The following is an 18,012-nucleotide window of genomic DNA, read 5'->3' as shown; positions in this document are numbered from 1 at the left end:
ACAGACCACCGGCAGGCCGGCACAGCCCCCCGGCAGGCCGGTACAGACCCCGGGCAGTCCACACAGCCCCCCGGCAGGCCGGCACAGCCCCCCGGCAGGCCGGCAGAGACCCCCGGAAGGCCCGAAATGACGGCGCATCATGATGCGCACACACCGCGCATCATGATGACGTCAGGCCGTCAATCAACTGAACTTCCGATTCCGATGCCGAATTCCGATATTGAAAAAATATCGGAAGTCGGTATCGGAATTCCGATACAGCAAGTATCGGCCGATACCCGATACTTGCGGTATCGGAATGCTCAACACTAGTTATCAGGCATCCATTTACTCAGTGCCTTAACCTGCCCGTCTAAATAATATAGAAAAAAAATCCGGTAATGCTGCCCCTCCCCCCTGTTTAGGTCTCTACAGGGTAGACAACCTGAGTTGGGGTCTAGTTTTCCCCCATATAAAAGATGTAATTTGGGAGTTTAAATTTGCAAAAAAGGATTTAGGTATCAATACAGCACTGTGCTGAAGGGAATAGCTGAGTTTAGGAAGTAATATCATCTTGATCAAATTAATACGACCGGCTACAGATAACCTGGTAGATAATTCTTGAGTTTTCTCTAACGCCAACACAAGAAATTCTGTCTTATTATAGAGGATTTCCAGGAGATCTATATTGACGAATTTGTAATGCGGCAAACCTCAGAGCATAACAAACGTAGGGGTTAAAAAGTGAAAAAAATACTTGCTCATATGGTCCGACGCAACAGCTCCCTACCTGGTCCTCTTCTGGCTCCGATCTCATCTGGCCTTCATGGCTAGCATTGGCCAGCAGAAGACTGAGCAGAGAGGTCCAGTGGCAGGACAGTTGAGCGTCTTGGTGAGTGGGATCCCCTTTTTGTATTTTTTACCCCCTCTTCTGGTCCTCTTCAATCCAGGAAAATAGAGGCTGGCTGCCATTTTTCTAGTTCTCCACAAGAATTTCTGATTATTGCTAATCAATTTTTTAGAGGAAAATTCAAGGCAAATTTAATCTACTTCAAACCAATTTGCTCATCTCTACAAGATAGACCTTTAATATCAGATGGGTGGTGGTGCCAAGAGTTAGACCCTCACCAATCATCTGACTGTAGGGACCTTGACACTTCATCTAGGTCCACAACTTCCTTGTGGTTTACCAGGCTCAGTGCCATAGTTTTTATAGAGGCTCTCAGCATCCACGTTCTCAATAGAGCTGAGCTACAATATCAGACCCAGCCACCACCAGTGCCTGTAGACACATAGATTAAAAATAGAAAGTTATACCGCACCTCAAAAAGCCAAAGTCCTTCAGGACATTTATTAAGGCGCACGTCATATCCAGGGATCTTGATAAAGATCTTTGGATCGAAACGTTGCCACAGGAGGCAGAATAAATGTGATTTATTTTTTCACCGTTTGAGGCGCTGTCTTTTTCACTTTCTGACATAGATTAAATTGATCCTCTGATCGTTGGGGGTGTCAAGAGTCCAACCCCCACCAATCTGATAGTGATGGCATTCCTAAGGATGAGCATTCAGTAAAAAAGTACTTGTTGACCCTTGTAGCCAGTTCATGACTGGGTCATTTTCCCCCTTCCTGAGCAGGCGCGTTTTTGGATTTTATTGTACAGACATACATTTTATATACCTATTTTTGTTTTATTAATGCTGATATCGTGGGGGGAATGTAAAAATAACAAATCATGAAACACAAAATAATGGATTAAGTATGTACTGTTAGAGAATATGCTGACTACTCCCTAAAAATAAACAGAAGATAGGTGCAGAGAAAGGAACATAAACAGCAGAAAGATAATTTCTAGCTGGTCTTTTACTGATTGACTTAATGAGACTATCACCAGCAGAAAATACCAGCAAGGAGGAAGTATATAAAGCTGCACCCGAAAGGTGATAGGGCAGACAAATGAGTAAATGAAAACACTTGTTACCCTAAAAGGACTAAAGCAAGGATTACAGAAACTAAACACCATGAAAAAAGTTGTATTTGCTGTGGTTCGGCAGACAGAGAAGCTGACCATAATGCACAGACTCAAGGGTTCAAACCCAGAAACATGACGATGTCATAGTCACAGTATAAAAGTCAGGTCCAGTGTTCCTCCACCCTGATGCACGTTTCATCTTCTTCAGAAAGCAGGACCACTAAAAACATTTTATACTGCATTCCAATTTACATTAAAAGTATTTCTGTATATTGGACATTGTATCTTTTTCTTTTTTGTTAAGCATTTTTTTTATTTTATATCTGCTTTATTTATTCCTTTTTTTTTTCATTTATTTCACACACTGTGCCCCTCATAAGGATCTTTTTATTTTTTTATAGCGAATTTCCCCTTTAACTGGGGCTGATATATTAGCCTCAGTTACAGAGGAATTTCATCCTCCTGCCTGCATAACAGAGATGACTGCGTCTGTTGGGAGCCATTAGTTACTGTTACCTCCTTACACCCAACAATCTCATGTCCACTGGGTCCAGAGGAGGAAGCAAGGTCACTGCTACTGCTTCCTAATCTATATACACAAGCCGTATATAGTTCAGCGCTGTGTATCCAGAGATAGAGAAGGTAAACATGGTAATAAATAGAGATGAACGGATCAGGCAAAATTAAGATTTGCCGAGAAGTTATTCTCCACAAATGTAATGTCCCTTATTATTCTGTGGAGTCTCCCAGACCCCATAATATACTAAGCATGAGATCTAAAAAAAATAACAAAAACTACTTATACTCCCCTTACCGCTTACATCTCCGACCCCTCCGCTCCTCATCATCCCCTGTTTGGTCCTTGTCGCACCTTCTCATCGCTGCCATGAGTGCTGCAATCCCCAGGACCCCCACGCTAAACAGGGACATCCATCTCTGCTGGTCCCCAAAAAGGTTCTGAACAGGAACATGCAAGGTCACTGCAACAAAGTAGACATCATGGCATCGTCGTTTTTCCAAAATTTTGTGTTACCGTTCTAAACTGATGACAGAGAGTTTTTGTCCTTTCTTAACCTGGTATAAATGCCGCTGTTCTCCTGAATCCGTCGTTGTTTTCCTTTTGTTCCTGAGATATCGTTTTTAATTCCCTGTGTACAAATCTAGACTTTTTATCTAACGTCACCTTGAGGACCACACCCAGTTGACTAAAAAAAACTAGATTTTTTTTGTGTAGCGAGGGCCATATCTCAGGAACGGAGAGGTGCAGGAACCAAAGAAAAACAGCGCCGGATTCAGGAGAACAGCGGCATTTACGCTAGGTGAAAAAATATTATATATTAATAGTATGTGACATTGCCTCTTTACATTACTTCATCATTTTGAACCCCAAAAATTAGGACATAGGAAGGATATAAAAACACCCACAAAACACCCTTTTTGGCAGGTTTTGTGGTTAGGAGGATAGTCCCGGCCGGTAAGGGATTGAGAAACAGGATTTTAAGGAATGCTCCAGGTAAAAAAAAAAAAAAAAAAAAAAAAAAGTATGTGAAGGCTGAAGCAGGGCCTGATGGGCGAGGCTTGACACAAGCATCCTCTCTTTGGTGTTCTGTCCCTCCCCGCAAGCCCTGCATTATCCATAGAACCTTGTAATAGACTTTCTTTAATTCTGTGACATTATATAAAAATTTTAATATTATTTATCTTTTTTTATTACTTTTATTACCCATTTTAAAACTTTTTTTTTAATGTCTGAATCCCTTTTTTAGACTCTGGACTAAATTAGTCTGTGCCGCCAGTGTTGTCGCTAATTCTCTTCACACAAAGGTATGCAGGACACCCAAATATTTAGACAGAACGTCTGCACCTACTATACAAAGATGGCTGGTCTAATAAAAAAATATATATAGAAACTGTAAGAAGGCGGGATCAAAATAAAGAGGACGCGCTCGGAAAGTGAACACGGAGAGCGTAGAAAGCGGAAAATAGGTGTAAAAGTGACTCCTGGAAGTGACGTTCATGGCACGATACGGTCACTGCTTATCTTTTACGGAGAAAGCAGTTGGTCACAGATTACATTGATGACTGACAGGTAGTACTCAATTCTCTAAAAAGAGGTTCTGCAGCAACTACAGTGTGTGTGTGTGAGATAGTTCTGTGTCCTAGATGCTGCAAAGCATCAAAATATACACCACAGCTACTGCAGAACATCATAATACACCTCAGCTGCTGCAGAACATCATACTGAGCACACACCTGCTGATCATGCAGTCACTACTAATGCACATAGCTGCAACTTTGAGTTAGTATCTCTCATCTGAATTGGCCCCGGCAAGAGAACCAGTGCCGGCAAGAGAGTGCATTGTCAGTGCACTTTGAAAGGAAATAACCCAGAGAGCAGGGAAAACCTAGACTAACCTTTCCCCCTAAAGTAACGTTGGTTTTGGGGGCTGGTCTTTGCTTTTCCTGATCAGTTATTTCCTTACAAAGCACACTGACAGTGCACTCTCTTGCCAGCTCGTCACTTCTCATTAGATCTGGCGAGAGAGCGCACTGTCACTATGCATTGAAAAGGAATATCGCACAGTGAAAGGGAGCTTGTACTGAGCATGTGTCAGAATTGACAACCAGCACATGCTCAGTAGAGCAGGAACTAGCCCAGCTTCTGAAACGAATGTCGGTGATGACTCTTCAGGGTGGGGAATGTGACCTCTGCACCCTGATGACTTCTTGTTTGAATACTCTGGAATCTGGGGATTCTCAAACAAAGTGTCATCACACGTGAAGTTGATAAAAAAAATAAATACAGCAAATAGAGTAGAGATGGAACGGTAGGTCATTTGAAATGAAAGTATATTGGAAAAGCAATTAGATTATGACATTAAATAGAAATTTAGGATTAGATCAGGTGTACGACAACATATATGACCTTCAACATGGACATAGGAAAGGTAGACCGATACAGTATAAGTGGCTGTGGAAACTCTTGAAAATACCAGAGTAGCCCAAGTAACCGAAACAGCTACAAAATCCATCCTGCAGAGTAAGGAGTTATCGACTAAATGCCGACATGGAATGGAGAAATTTACATGATTGTATAATATTACATTTTTTTTGTTTTAATTTTCAGAAATCTGCAATCAATACACATTAGAACTCCATAGATTTTTCCTTCACTCGATTACCTTTCTATCTGGTGGAAACTTTCCTTAAGATTCATAGATGTGCGTGACCTAATGGGATGCTGTGCTCAAGACCAACTTTGATCAACAATGACGTCCATGTCAGATCTGTGAACTAGGCATCACATTGAGATACCTTCATGTCTGCATTATGGCTTCAGAAGAGGCTTAGAAAATATGGACATAAAGGTCTTTGTAATTTGGGTAATTTGGTTGCATGGAGTGATGTGGTGGAACTTATGGTGTTTGGAGCTAGAGGGCACAGCAATGGGACACAACCTGAATCATAAAGTCAGAGATTTGACCTAGAAGGATAATTTTATAAGACCAACCAACGTTCAATCATCCACTGGTGACAAAGAAACAATCAGGTTGGTGATCATTATGGAATGATCAAGTCAATGTCCAATTGGTGAACTGGGAATGATGTTGACTTGAGACTCCTTCATGGCGGAACTGTGGCTTAAGAAGAGACTTAGAAAATATGGACCTATAGGTCCTTGTATTTAGGTTACTTTACTGAAGGAGGGTTGTACAACATGGACTGATGTGGTGGAACTTATAATGCTCGGACCTAGAGAACATGGCAATGAGACATGATTTGAATTGTAAAGTCAGAGACTTGACTAATAGGATAATATTATAAGACTGTCATCACTCAACGTTCAACCACTCACTGATGATAAAGAAACCATCAGGTCGATGATCACTTTGAAACAATCCAGTCGATGTCATATCCAGGTCCGCAATGTCGCTTCATTAGAAAACATGGAGATCCTTATCTTTTGGTTATTTTCCTGAAAGAGCGATGGACGACATGAACTGATGTGGTGGAACTTATGGAGCTTGAAAATAGAGACGATGCCGATGGAATACAACCTGAAGCACAAATGTTGGACTTCTGAGACACATCCAGGTAAGATAATTTATTATTGATATATATTTTGTCAAGGCAGTATGTTTGCAAATAATATGTGTTTTAACTAGCCGCAAATTTGTTTGCGGACAGAGTTGACCAAAGTGGACAACCTCTCTAAAAATGGTTGTCCATTTTAGAGATTCTTAGCCCCATAGACTCAGCGATGTACAAAATAAGAAAGTGAGCTTGTACTCGCCCTCCCATGGTCCAGCGCTTTCTTTTGCCACTTTTGTGGTCACTTTTGTCTTCTCAGAGTTTTGCCCTGCCTGCATAGAGAGGACGTCACCGCTTTAGTCAATCAACAAAGACAACGGAAGGAGTGAGAAACCGTGATGGATGCCACAAAAGTAAAAACTCAGTCCCTGAGCATATGGGTTAATAATCTTTTAAACAAAGCAACCCCTTAAAGAAGTTGACTACTTTGGGCAATCACTTTTAAGGTGTCAACTTAAGACAGTGGTCAACTCACTCCATGACTTTGCCATACACATGCACTCAGCCAACCAAGTATGTGTTCTCTAAGGTGAGAGGTAAATAAACATCAGGCGTCTCTAGACATGAGTTATCTACCGGGATCGGGTATTCTAATTAATCTTGCTGCCCAATAATTCTTTCACTGATATTTGGGTGTTGGAATGTCCATACTTTATAGAGTACTATTAATATGTTATGGAGGGTCTTTAGTTAGGAAAACCTCCCGAAAATATGACGATCACAAGGGAAAGAAAGCTGGAGGCATGGAGGCGTTCAAAGTGGACAACTCCTTTTAAGGAGTTGACATCGAAGAGTATGGTTTTTGAGCTGTTGCGATTTTGTAACTGTGAAGTCCTTCTCTAAAGACGGAGATCAGGGAAATCGGTGCTCTCTGCGGATTTGAGCACCACATTCCTCATTCAATACAGCAGAGACATCATCAAGGAGGACCTTGTGACACAACCAGTGTCGTTACCGACTTCTTGGGCAATCTCTGTCTTCACTACCTTTTCTCTAACTAGTAGTCATCTGATGTTCTATGGCCGACGTAAACATTTGCTGTAGAACTTTTTAGTCTTGGTTTATATATATATATATATATCTTCAACATCTATAAGACATAGTCTAAAAATAAAGCCTTTGTGACCATGCACTTCCTCACTAAATGGTAATGTGAACGTGGAGCCTTGAGCATGCTGTCTGGGGGTGTGTATGCAAAACAGCAGGGGTGTACATAGAAATTGTAGGGCTCCATAGCAGAAGTCCTAATTGCCTCCCCCCACCTAAAAAAGAAAATTAAAAAAATGAAAATTCAGCAGGATCACAGAAGAGCATATCTCACAGCTTTTCAGCCCATACAAAGTAAACTTTCCTCTTTTGAAGCCCTTTAGTGTTCCCAAGCACTAATAAACCCTCTCATGGCCCCCATAAAGTAGGATGCCAACCAAAATGCCCCCCAAACGCAGTAAAATACCTCACAATAACCCCAACATAGCCCTCCACACTGTACAATGACTCTTTATACAGTATACTGCTAGGCCTACAGTAGAGTGGCCCTTCATACCTTCCACACAGTATGATGACCCCCACACAACACTCCGCACAGTATGATGACCCCACACAACCCTCAGCACAGTATGATTACCCCCCACACAACCCTCCACACAGTATGATTACCCCCCACACAACCCTCCACACAGTATGATTATCCCACACAACCCTCCACACAGTATGATGACCTGCACACCACCCTCAGCACAGTATGATTATCCCACACACAACAATCCATAAAGTATGATTACCCCCACACAACCCTCCACATAGTATGATGACCCCCACACAACACTCCACACAGTATGATTACCCCACACAACCCTCAGCACAGTATGATTACCCCCCCACACAACCCTCCATAAAGTATGATTACCCCCCACACAACCCTCCACACAGTATGATTATCCCACACAACCCTCCACACAGTATGATTATCCCACACAACACTCCACACAGTATGATTACCCCACACAACCCTCAGCACAGTATGATTACCCCCCCCACACAACCCTCCATAAAGTATGATTACTCCCCACACAACCCTCCACACAGTATGATTATCCCACACAACCCTCCACACAGTATGACGACCCCAACACAATCCTCTGCACAGTATGATGACCCCCACACAACCCTCAGCACAGTATGATGACTCCCACACAACCCTCCACACAGTATGATTATCCCACACAACACTCCACACAGTATGATTACCCCACACAACCCTCAGCACAGTATGATTACCCCCCCACACAACCCTCCATAAAGTATGATTACTCCCCACACAACCCTCCACACAGTATGATTATCCCACACAACCCTCCACACAGTATGACGACCCCAACACAATCCTCTGCACAGTATGATGACCCCCACACAACCCTCAGCACAGTATGATGACTCCCACACAACCCTCCACACAGTATGATTATCCCACACAACACTCCACACAGTATGATTACCCCACACAACCCTCAGCACAGTATGATTACCCCCCCACACAACCCTCCATAAAGTATGATTACTCCCCACACAACCCTCCACACAGTATGATTATCCCACACAACCCTCCACACAGTATGACGACCCCAACACAATCCTCTGCACAGTATGATGACCCCCACACAACCCTCTGCACAGTATGATGACCCCCACACAACCCTCCACACAGTATGATGACCGCCACAATCCTGCACACTGAACATTGAACTACATTCAGTATAATGGCCGCTCTCACAGGCCATTATGGTGCAGAACAAGATGGAATGGAGGTCTATCTGTCCTCTTCATCGCTGAGCACCGCTTTTATCTTGGATGCAATGATAGCCAGAGACAGGGTCGGACTGGGGTGTCTAGGGCCCACCAAGGGAATTAATTTTAGGGGCCCACCTACAGTAATGTACAACTCAACATTTAGGCTTTGAGACCGCAGAATTACATCATGGGTTCTTTTGCCGTATATCCCACACCAAATCTGCATCATTTCAGCATCTTAATTCTACTAAAAGCTGCACCGTTGTTCATATGCTGCAGATCTTTCCGCACTACGATTCATTTAATCCTTTAGGGCTGCAGGCCTGTTTTCACCTTAATGCCCAGGCCATTTTTTGCAAATCTGACCTGTGTTACTTTGAAGTTAAAAAGTGACCCCATTTTGAAATCTACACCGCTGGTTACATTGTCTAATAGTCATTATATTTTATATATATTTTGAACGGAGGTTACTACATCAACATGATACAAGAACGGAGCTTACAAGATAGACATGATACGAGAACGGAGCTTACAACATAGACATGATATGAGAACGGAGCTTACAACATAGACATGATACGAGAACGGAGCTTACAACATAGACATGATACGAGAACGGAGCTTACAACATAGACATGATACCAGAACGGAGTTTACTACATAGACATGATACCAGAAGGGAGCTTACAACATAGACATGATACCAGAACGGAGTTTACTACATAGACATGATACCAGAAGGGAGCTTACAACATAGACATGATACCAGAACGGAGCTTACAACATCGACATGATACCAGAGTGGAGCTTACTACATCGACATGATACCAGAACGGAGCTTACTACATAGACATGATACCAGAACGGAGCTTACTACATAGACATGATACCAGAGTGGAGCTTACTACATCGACATGATACCAGAACGGAGCTTACAACATAGACATGATACCAGAACGGAGCTTACAACATCGACATGATACCAGAACGGAGCTTACTACATCGACATAATACCAGAGTGGAGCTTACTACATCGACATGATACCAGAGTGGAGCTTACTACATCGACATGATACCAGAGTGGAGCTTACTACATCGACATGATACCAGAACGGAGGTTACTACATCGACATGATACCAGAACGGAGCTTACTACATCGACATGATACCAGAGTGGAGCTTACTACATTGACATGATACCAGAATGGAGCTTACTACATCGACATGATACCAGAGTGGAGCTTACTACATCGACATGATACCAGAACGGAGCTTACAACATAGACATGATACCAGAACGGAGCTTACTACATCGACATGATACCAGAACGGAGCTTACTACATCGACATGATACCAGAGTGGAGCTTACTACATCGACATGATACCAGAACGGAGCTTACTACATAGACATGATACCAGAACGGAGCTTACAACATCGACATGATACCAGAACGGAGCTTACTACATCGACATGATACCAGAGTGGAGCTTACTACATCGACATGATACCAGAACGGAGCTTACTACATAGACATGATACCAGAACGGAGCTTACTACATAGACATGATACCAGAACGGAGCTTACTACATCGACATGATACCAGAGTGGAGCTTACTACATCGACATGATACCAGAGTGGAGCTTACTACATAGACATGATACCAGAGTGGAGCTTACTACATCGACATGATACCAGAACAGAGCTTACTACATAGACATGATACCAGAACGGAGCTTACTACATCGACATGATACCAAAACGGAGCTTACTACATCGACATGATACCAGAACGGAGCTTACAACATCGACATGATACCAGAACGGAGCTTACTACATCGACATGATACCAGAACAGAGCTTACTACATAGACATGATACCAGAACGGAGCTTACAACATAGACATGATACCAGAACGGAGCTTACTACATCGACATGATACCAGAACGGAGCTTACTACATCGACATGATACCAGAGTGGAGCTTACTACATCGACATGATACCAGAGTGGAGCTTACTACATCGACATGATACCAGAACGGAGCTTACAACATAGACATGATACCAGAACGGAGCTTACAACATAGACATGATACCAGAACGGAGCTTACTACATCGACATGATACCAGAGTGGAGCTTACTACATCGACATGATACCAGAACGGAGCTTACTACATCGACATGATACCAGAGTGGAGCTTACAACATCGACATGATACCAGAGTGGAGCTTACTACATCGACATGATACCAGAACGGAGCTTACTACATCGACATGATACCAGAGTGGAGCTTACAACATCGACATGATACCAGAGTGGAGCTTACTACATCGACATGATACCAGAACGGAGCTTACTACATCGACATGATACCAGAGTGGAGCTTACAACATCGACATGATACCAGAACGGAGCTTACAACATAGACATGATACCAGAACGGAGATTACTACATCGACATGATACCAGAACGGAGCTTACTACATCGACATGATACCAAAACGGAGATTACTACATCGACATGATACCAGAGTGGAGCTTACTACATCGACATGATACCAGAGTGGAGCTTACTACATCGACATGATACCAGAACGGAGCTTACTACATCGACATGATACCAGAACGGAGCTTACAACATAGACATGATACCAGAACGGAGCTTACTACATTGACATGATACCAGAACGGAGCTTACTACATCGACATGATACCAGAGTGGAGCTTACTACATCGACATGATACCAGAGTGGAGCTTACTACATCGACATGATACCAGAATGGAGCTTACAACATAGACATGATACCAGAACGGAGCTTACAACATCGACATGATACCAGAACGGAGCTTACTACATCGACATGATACCAGAGTGGAGCTTACTACATCGACATGATACCAGAATGGAGCTTACAACATAGACATGATACCAGAACGGAGCTTACAACATCGACATGATACCAGAACGGAGCTTACTACATCGACATGATACCAGAGTGGAGCTTACTACATCGACATGATACCAGAGTGGAGCTTACTACATCGACATGATACCAGAACGGAGCTTACAACATCGACATGATACCAGAGTGGAGCTTACTACATCGACATGATACCAGAACGGAGCTTACTACATAGACATGATACCAGAACGGAGCTTACTACATAGACATGATACCAGAACGGAGCTTACTACATCGACATGATACCAGAGTGGAGCTTACTACATCGACATGATACCAGAACGGAGCTTACTACATCGACATGATACCAGAGTGGAGCTTACAACATCGACATGATACCAGAGTGGAGCTTACTACATCGACATGATACCAGAACGGAGCTTACTACATCGACATGATACCAGAGTGGAGCTTACTACATCGACATGATACCAGAGTGGAGCTTACTACATCGACATGATACCAGAACGGAGCTTACAACATAGACATGATACCAGAACGGAGCTTACTACATCGACATGATACCAGAACGGAGCTTACTACATCGACATGATACCAGAACGGAGCTTACTACATCGACATGATACCAGAACGGAGCTTACTACATCGACATGATACCAGAACGGAGCTTACTACATAGACATGATACCAGAGTGGAGCTTACTACATAGACATGATACCAGAACGGAGCTTACTACATCGACATGATACCAGAACGGAGCTTACTACATCGACATGATACCAGAGTGGAGCTTACTACATAGACATGATACCAGAACGGAGCTTACTACATCGACATGATACCAGAGTGGAGCTTACTACATAGACATGATACCAGAACGGAGCTTACTACATCGACATGATACCAGAGTGGAGCTTACTACATAGACATGATACCAGAACGGAGCTTACAACATAGACATGATACCAGAACGGAGCTTACTACATCGACATGATACCAGAACGGAGCTTACAACATAGACATGATACCAGAACGGAGCTTACTACATAGACATGATACCAGAGTGGAGCTTACTACATAGACATGATACCAGAACGGAGCTTACTACATAGACATGATACCAGAACGGAGCTTACTACATCGACATGATACCAGAACGGAGCTTACTACATAGACATGATACCAGAACGGAGCTTACTACATAGATACGATACTTACTACTTACACGCAGAATGTAACTATGGCTTCTCCCCTGTAAATTTGATGCTGAAATAAAAATGTACATATCACACTTTCTGAACATAACTGTGGCTTCTTCCCTGTGTGAATTCCCTGATGTACATTTGATTTCTTTGGAGTTGATTTGACAGAAACAAATTGTGAGCGAATAATTCATTGATTTTGAATGGAGCTTACAACATAGACATGATACCAGAGGGGCCGGGGGCCACTACACAGCCCAGGCAGAGGGGGGCCCACTACAAGGCCCTGGCAGAGGGGGGCCGCTACACAGCCCAAGTAGGGGGGGCCCACTACAAGGCCCTGGCAGAGGGGGGCCGCTACACAGCCCAAGTAGGGGGGGCACACTACAAGGCCCTGGCAGAGGGGGCCCGGCCCACTACACAGACCAGGCAGAGGGGGGCCCATCACACAGACTAGGCAGAGAGCGGCCCTGCCCACCACACAATCAGACCAGGCAGAGAGGGGCCCACCAGTGCCACCACACAGACCAGGCAGGGGGGGCCCATTGCAAGGCCCAGCGCAGCATTCCTCCAGAGTCCTCCTGTACATTGGTGGCAGTGTGGGTGGCACTGCACTTTTACTTACATTAATGCAGCAGCAGGCAGCAGCGCAGCGCTGGATCAGATCATGCAGACTCAGTCAGGCAGCCGAGGTGGTTCTGCAGAGGCAGCGCGCGTTCCCGGGCTGCACACAGACAACGCGGTCACGTGAGGAGGGACACCAGGGGTGGAGTCGGCGCTGCTTTCCTGCCCTGTGTGCTGTGCTGTGTGTGGCTGAGTCGAATGGCTGTAGATTGTGAGCCTTCGCGGGCAGGGTCCTCTCTCCTCCTGTACCAGTTATGACTTGTATTGTTTAAGATTATTGTACTTGTTTTTATGTATACCCCCCTCACATGTAAAGCGCCATGGAATAAATGGCGCTATAACAATAAATAATAACAATAACAATAACAATGGCGGAGGCGGGTGCCGCACTGTACGGGCGGGCCAGGGGCCGGGCAGACGTGATCGGGGCGGCGCCGGCGCTGGATGATCTGATTCATCAGTGACTCAGTCACAACACAGGTACGACTCAAGCAACCAGTGACTGTGACCTGTGAGTGACAGTGACATTCGGGGGCGGGGCCCACCGAGGGATCCAACGATACCTCGGTGGGCCAGTCCGAGCCTGGCCAGAGATCGGTCTTGAGACCACATGGACAACTTTTCATTATTGGTGTTGTAAGTAACACCCAGTTTCCACTTTATGTATACATTTCAGGAGGAATAATAGAGAAACGGTACAGAAGAAGAAGAGTTAAAGACTTGATATTATAATAATAATAATAATAATAATAATAATAATAATAATAATAATAAAATTAATCTAATATATAAAGCTCAAGTATGTATGTCCGGGATTGGCATCCGCACCGTCGCAGCTACAGCCACAAAATTTGGCACAGTCACACGTCTGGACCCTGAGAGCGTCCTAGGCTATGTTATGAGGCGAAATTTTAACCCCTCGCGTTCCAATTCACCAAAGAATTTGAAAAAGTGTGTGTGTATCAAGCCCCGCCCCTCATCATGATGTCATAATGGTTGACTATGGGATGGAGGATGTGTGATGGGTATATGAGCACTCGACTATGGGATGGCGGATATGTATGACGGGTATATGGGCACGGGACTATGGGATGGAGGATATGTATGATGGGTATATGGGCACGGGACTATGGGATGGAGGATATGTATGATGGGTATATGGGCACTCTACTATGGGATGGTGGATATGTATGATGGGTATATGGGCACTCGACTATGGGATGGTGGATATGTATGATAGGTATATGGGCATGGGACTATGAGATGAAGGATGTGTGATGGGTATATGGGCACAGGCCTATGGGATGGTGGATATGTATGATGGGTATATGGGCATGGGACTATGAGATGAAGGATGTGTGATGGGTATATGGGCACGGGACTATGGGATGGAGGATATGTATGATGGGTATATGGGCACTCGACTATGAGATGAAGGATGTGTGATGGGTATATGGGCACGGGACTATGAGATGGAGGATATGTATGATGGGTATATGGGCACAGGCCTATGGAATCGTGGATATGTATGATGGGTATATGGGCACTCGACTATGGGATGGTGGATATGTATGATGGGTATATGGGCATGGGACTATGAGATGAAGGATGTGTGATGGGTATATGGGCACGGGACTATGGGATGGAGGATAATTATAATTTGCTATAACTAACCACAGTTAGTTACTATGCCCGGGCAGCGCCGGGCTCTTCAGCTAGTGTGTATATATATATATATATATATATATATATATATACATATATTATTATTATTACGGTATCATTTTTTTAAATACTTGTAAGCTGCAATTACTAGACACCACCTAAGTAAAGGGGTGGGCACTATTTAAAAAAAAGAAAAAAAAACAACTTTTCTTTTTATATTTTATTTTTATCTCAAATTGTGTTTTAAATGCTCATAGGCTATGTTTACAGTGTGTTTTTGCAGCTCTTTTTTTCTGCATTTTTTTTATCTTTTTTTCTTTTGCAGCTCTTTTATGTCTGCATTTTTTCTTTTATCTTAAATTAATTTTTTTTTAAATGCTCGTAAGCTGCAGTTACCAGACACCACCTAAGTAAAAGGGTGGCGCTGTTTGTTTAAAAAAGGAAAAAAAACAACTTTTTTTTAATATTTTATTGTTATCTCAAATTGTGTTTTTAAATGCTCTTAGGCTACGTTCACACTTTGCTTTTTTGCAGCGGCTTTTTTTTTTTTACATTTTTTTTTTTCTTTATTTCAAATTATTTTTGAAATGGAATGAAGATCACCTCCCCTGACACCAGACAAGGTTATTAAGGTGAGAAGACGCCTGCAAAAAAAAAAAAAAAAAAAGAAGAAAACGGCAAGGTATACTGTATATCAGATTACAAGGGCGAGATTTGCCGATAGAGACTTCCTGAATGTCGTCCTCCGGAATGTAAAAAAAAAAAAAAAAAAATACAAAGGTTAAATCAGGTAAAGAAAAGGTGTTAGATGTCACGAGGTGAGCACAAAGAATCTGGGGCAGAATCTGAGCGTTTGTCATGTAGCCCACCCTGGGATCTCTTCCCTTTTTCTGACATATGTCATGTAGTGGTTAATGGGGCAGAAAATCAGTGTTCCTTAAAGTGCTCTCTCTGTAACCAACATCCTTTGAGAGATTAGGTTACCCCTTTTTCTATGCATTCCCACGGAGGCTGCCAGAGAAAGAGACATTGAATGTGCCGGAACGGATTCATACGAATTAGCTCCTGTAAGGACGGGCTCCACCTCTGGATCATTAGAAATTGCAAAATCTCAGGGGGTCCGAAAACGAGACGGGTGTTAAGTTTCATACCCATTATATCGGTATCATAACAAATAATAACGTCCTATTCAGAAAAAAAAAGGGTTTGTTTTTTTTAAAGCTCAATTCACACATCGGTATTTTTGATCAGTTTTTCATCAGTATTTTTATCTCCAAAACACAGAGCAGGTGTCAATCTTTCAATTTATAGTTTTTCTCTATGTGACTATGTTCACACGTTGCAATTTTGCTGCTTTTTTTTTGTCTGCAAGCAATACCTGATCTTTTGGCATCAGTAAAGAAGCTTCTTTCCAAAATCATGTTTTGCTGCGTTTTTGTTGTCTTTTGTGCATGTTGATAAAGTTTAGTGCCTCCCCCCCCCAAAAAAACATGATGCAACTTTCTTAAAGGGAACTTGTCACCCCCCCAGGGCGTTTTTCAGTTAAGGAGCCACCCTCAGCAGCACTAAGGCTGCATTCTGTGAGGTGGCTCTTCTGTTTCTGACCCCTAGTAACTCTGAAAAGTCGACTTTTATAAATAGCTCCTCATACCTGTAATGTGTCCCATAGGTATGTTGTGTCCCCCTGTATTAGCCACCTACCATCCGGCCATCATGCCTGTCCGGTGTCTCGGCGCCGCCCACCATCTGTCCATCATGATGCCCCTGTGCGTCGCTGCATCCTCCTGTTTTGAATGTCGGCGCCTGCGCTGTGACAAGAGTTCTCGGGCATGCGCAGTGCGCGCTGCCCGAGAACCGACATCAGGCTATTGCGCCTGCGCATTGTGGAGGCCCCAGATCCCACCCTGCAGTGTGTTATGATGTATTCACACTGTGGGGCTGGGGCCTCCGCAACACACAGGCGCAATAGCTTGATGTCGGTTCTCGGGCAGCGCGCACTGCGCATGCCCGAGAACTCTTGTCACAGCGCAGGCGCCGACATTCAAAACAGGAGGATGCAGTGACGCACAGGGGCCTCATGATGGACAGATGGTGGGCGGCGCCGAGACACCAGACAGGCATGATGGACGGATGGTAGGTGGCTAATACAGGGACACACACCATACCTATGGGACACATTACAGGTATGAGGAGCTAGTTATAAAACTCGATATTTCATCGTTACTAGGTGTCAGAAATAGAAGAGCCACCTTAACAGAATGCAGCCTTAGTGCTGCTGAAGGTGGCTCTTTAACAGAAAAACGCCCCGGGGGGGGTGACAGGTTCCCTTTAAACTTTTGCCCCAAAAATGCAGCAAAACTTGATACCTGCATTTTTTTGCTTCGTTTTTGCACTTTCGGCGTTTTGTTTTACCCATAGAAAGAAATGAGTGAGAAGTGACATGCTGCAGTTTGCAAAAACGCAGCAGTTTTCCAAATCAGCCAGGAAAGAAAAAAATAATGTGTGTTCATAAGATTTCTGAAATCTCACAACCTTTGCTGGTACTGTAAAATGCAGTTTAAAATTTGCATTAAAAAAACTCAGAAAAAAACCTAACGTGTGAACATAGCCTTATTCTAACAAAAAAAATCTCAATCGTATTCTTCTTTACAGGTACGGTGTGCTGACATATATAGATATACCATATCTATACATACCAATAGGTAAAAAGAGAAATGAGATTAAAAAAAGAAAAAATATCTGGAAAGGAAAAGAGATTTT

General features: G+C 43.3%; 1 protein-coding gene across 1 annotated transcript in view; it reads left to right on the top strand.

The window, feature by feature from the left end:
- The window catches only part of CCND2 (cyclin D2), a 574,109-nt gene that overhangs the window by 73,955 nt on the left and 482,142 nt on the right, over positions 1 to 18,012 (top strand). Inside the window, exon 2 of the mRNA XM_073567801.1 lies at positions 5,079 to 6,046. The gene's annotated coding sequence lies outside the window, so the exon portion shown is untranslated. The remainder of the gene's footprint in view (positions 1 to 5,078; positions 6,047 to 18,012) is intronic.

Source organism: Dendrobates tinctorius, unplaced genomic scaffold, assembly GCF_039654945.1.
Source record: "Dendrobates tinctorius isolate UK_male_01 unplaced genomic scaffold, ASM3965494v1 ptg000020l, whole genome shotgun sequence".
Classification (NCBI taxonomy): Eukaryota; Metazoa; Chordata; class Amphibia; order Anura; family Dendrobatidae; genus Dendrobates; species Dendrobates tinctorius.
Note: the sequence above shows the minus strand (reverse complement) of the source record. Positions and strands in the feature narration are given on the sequence as shown.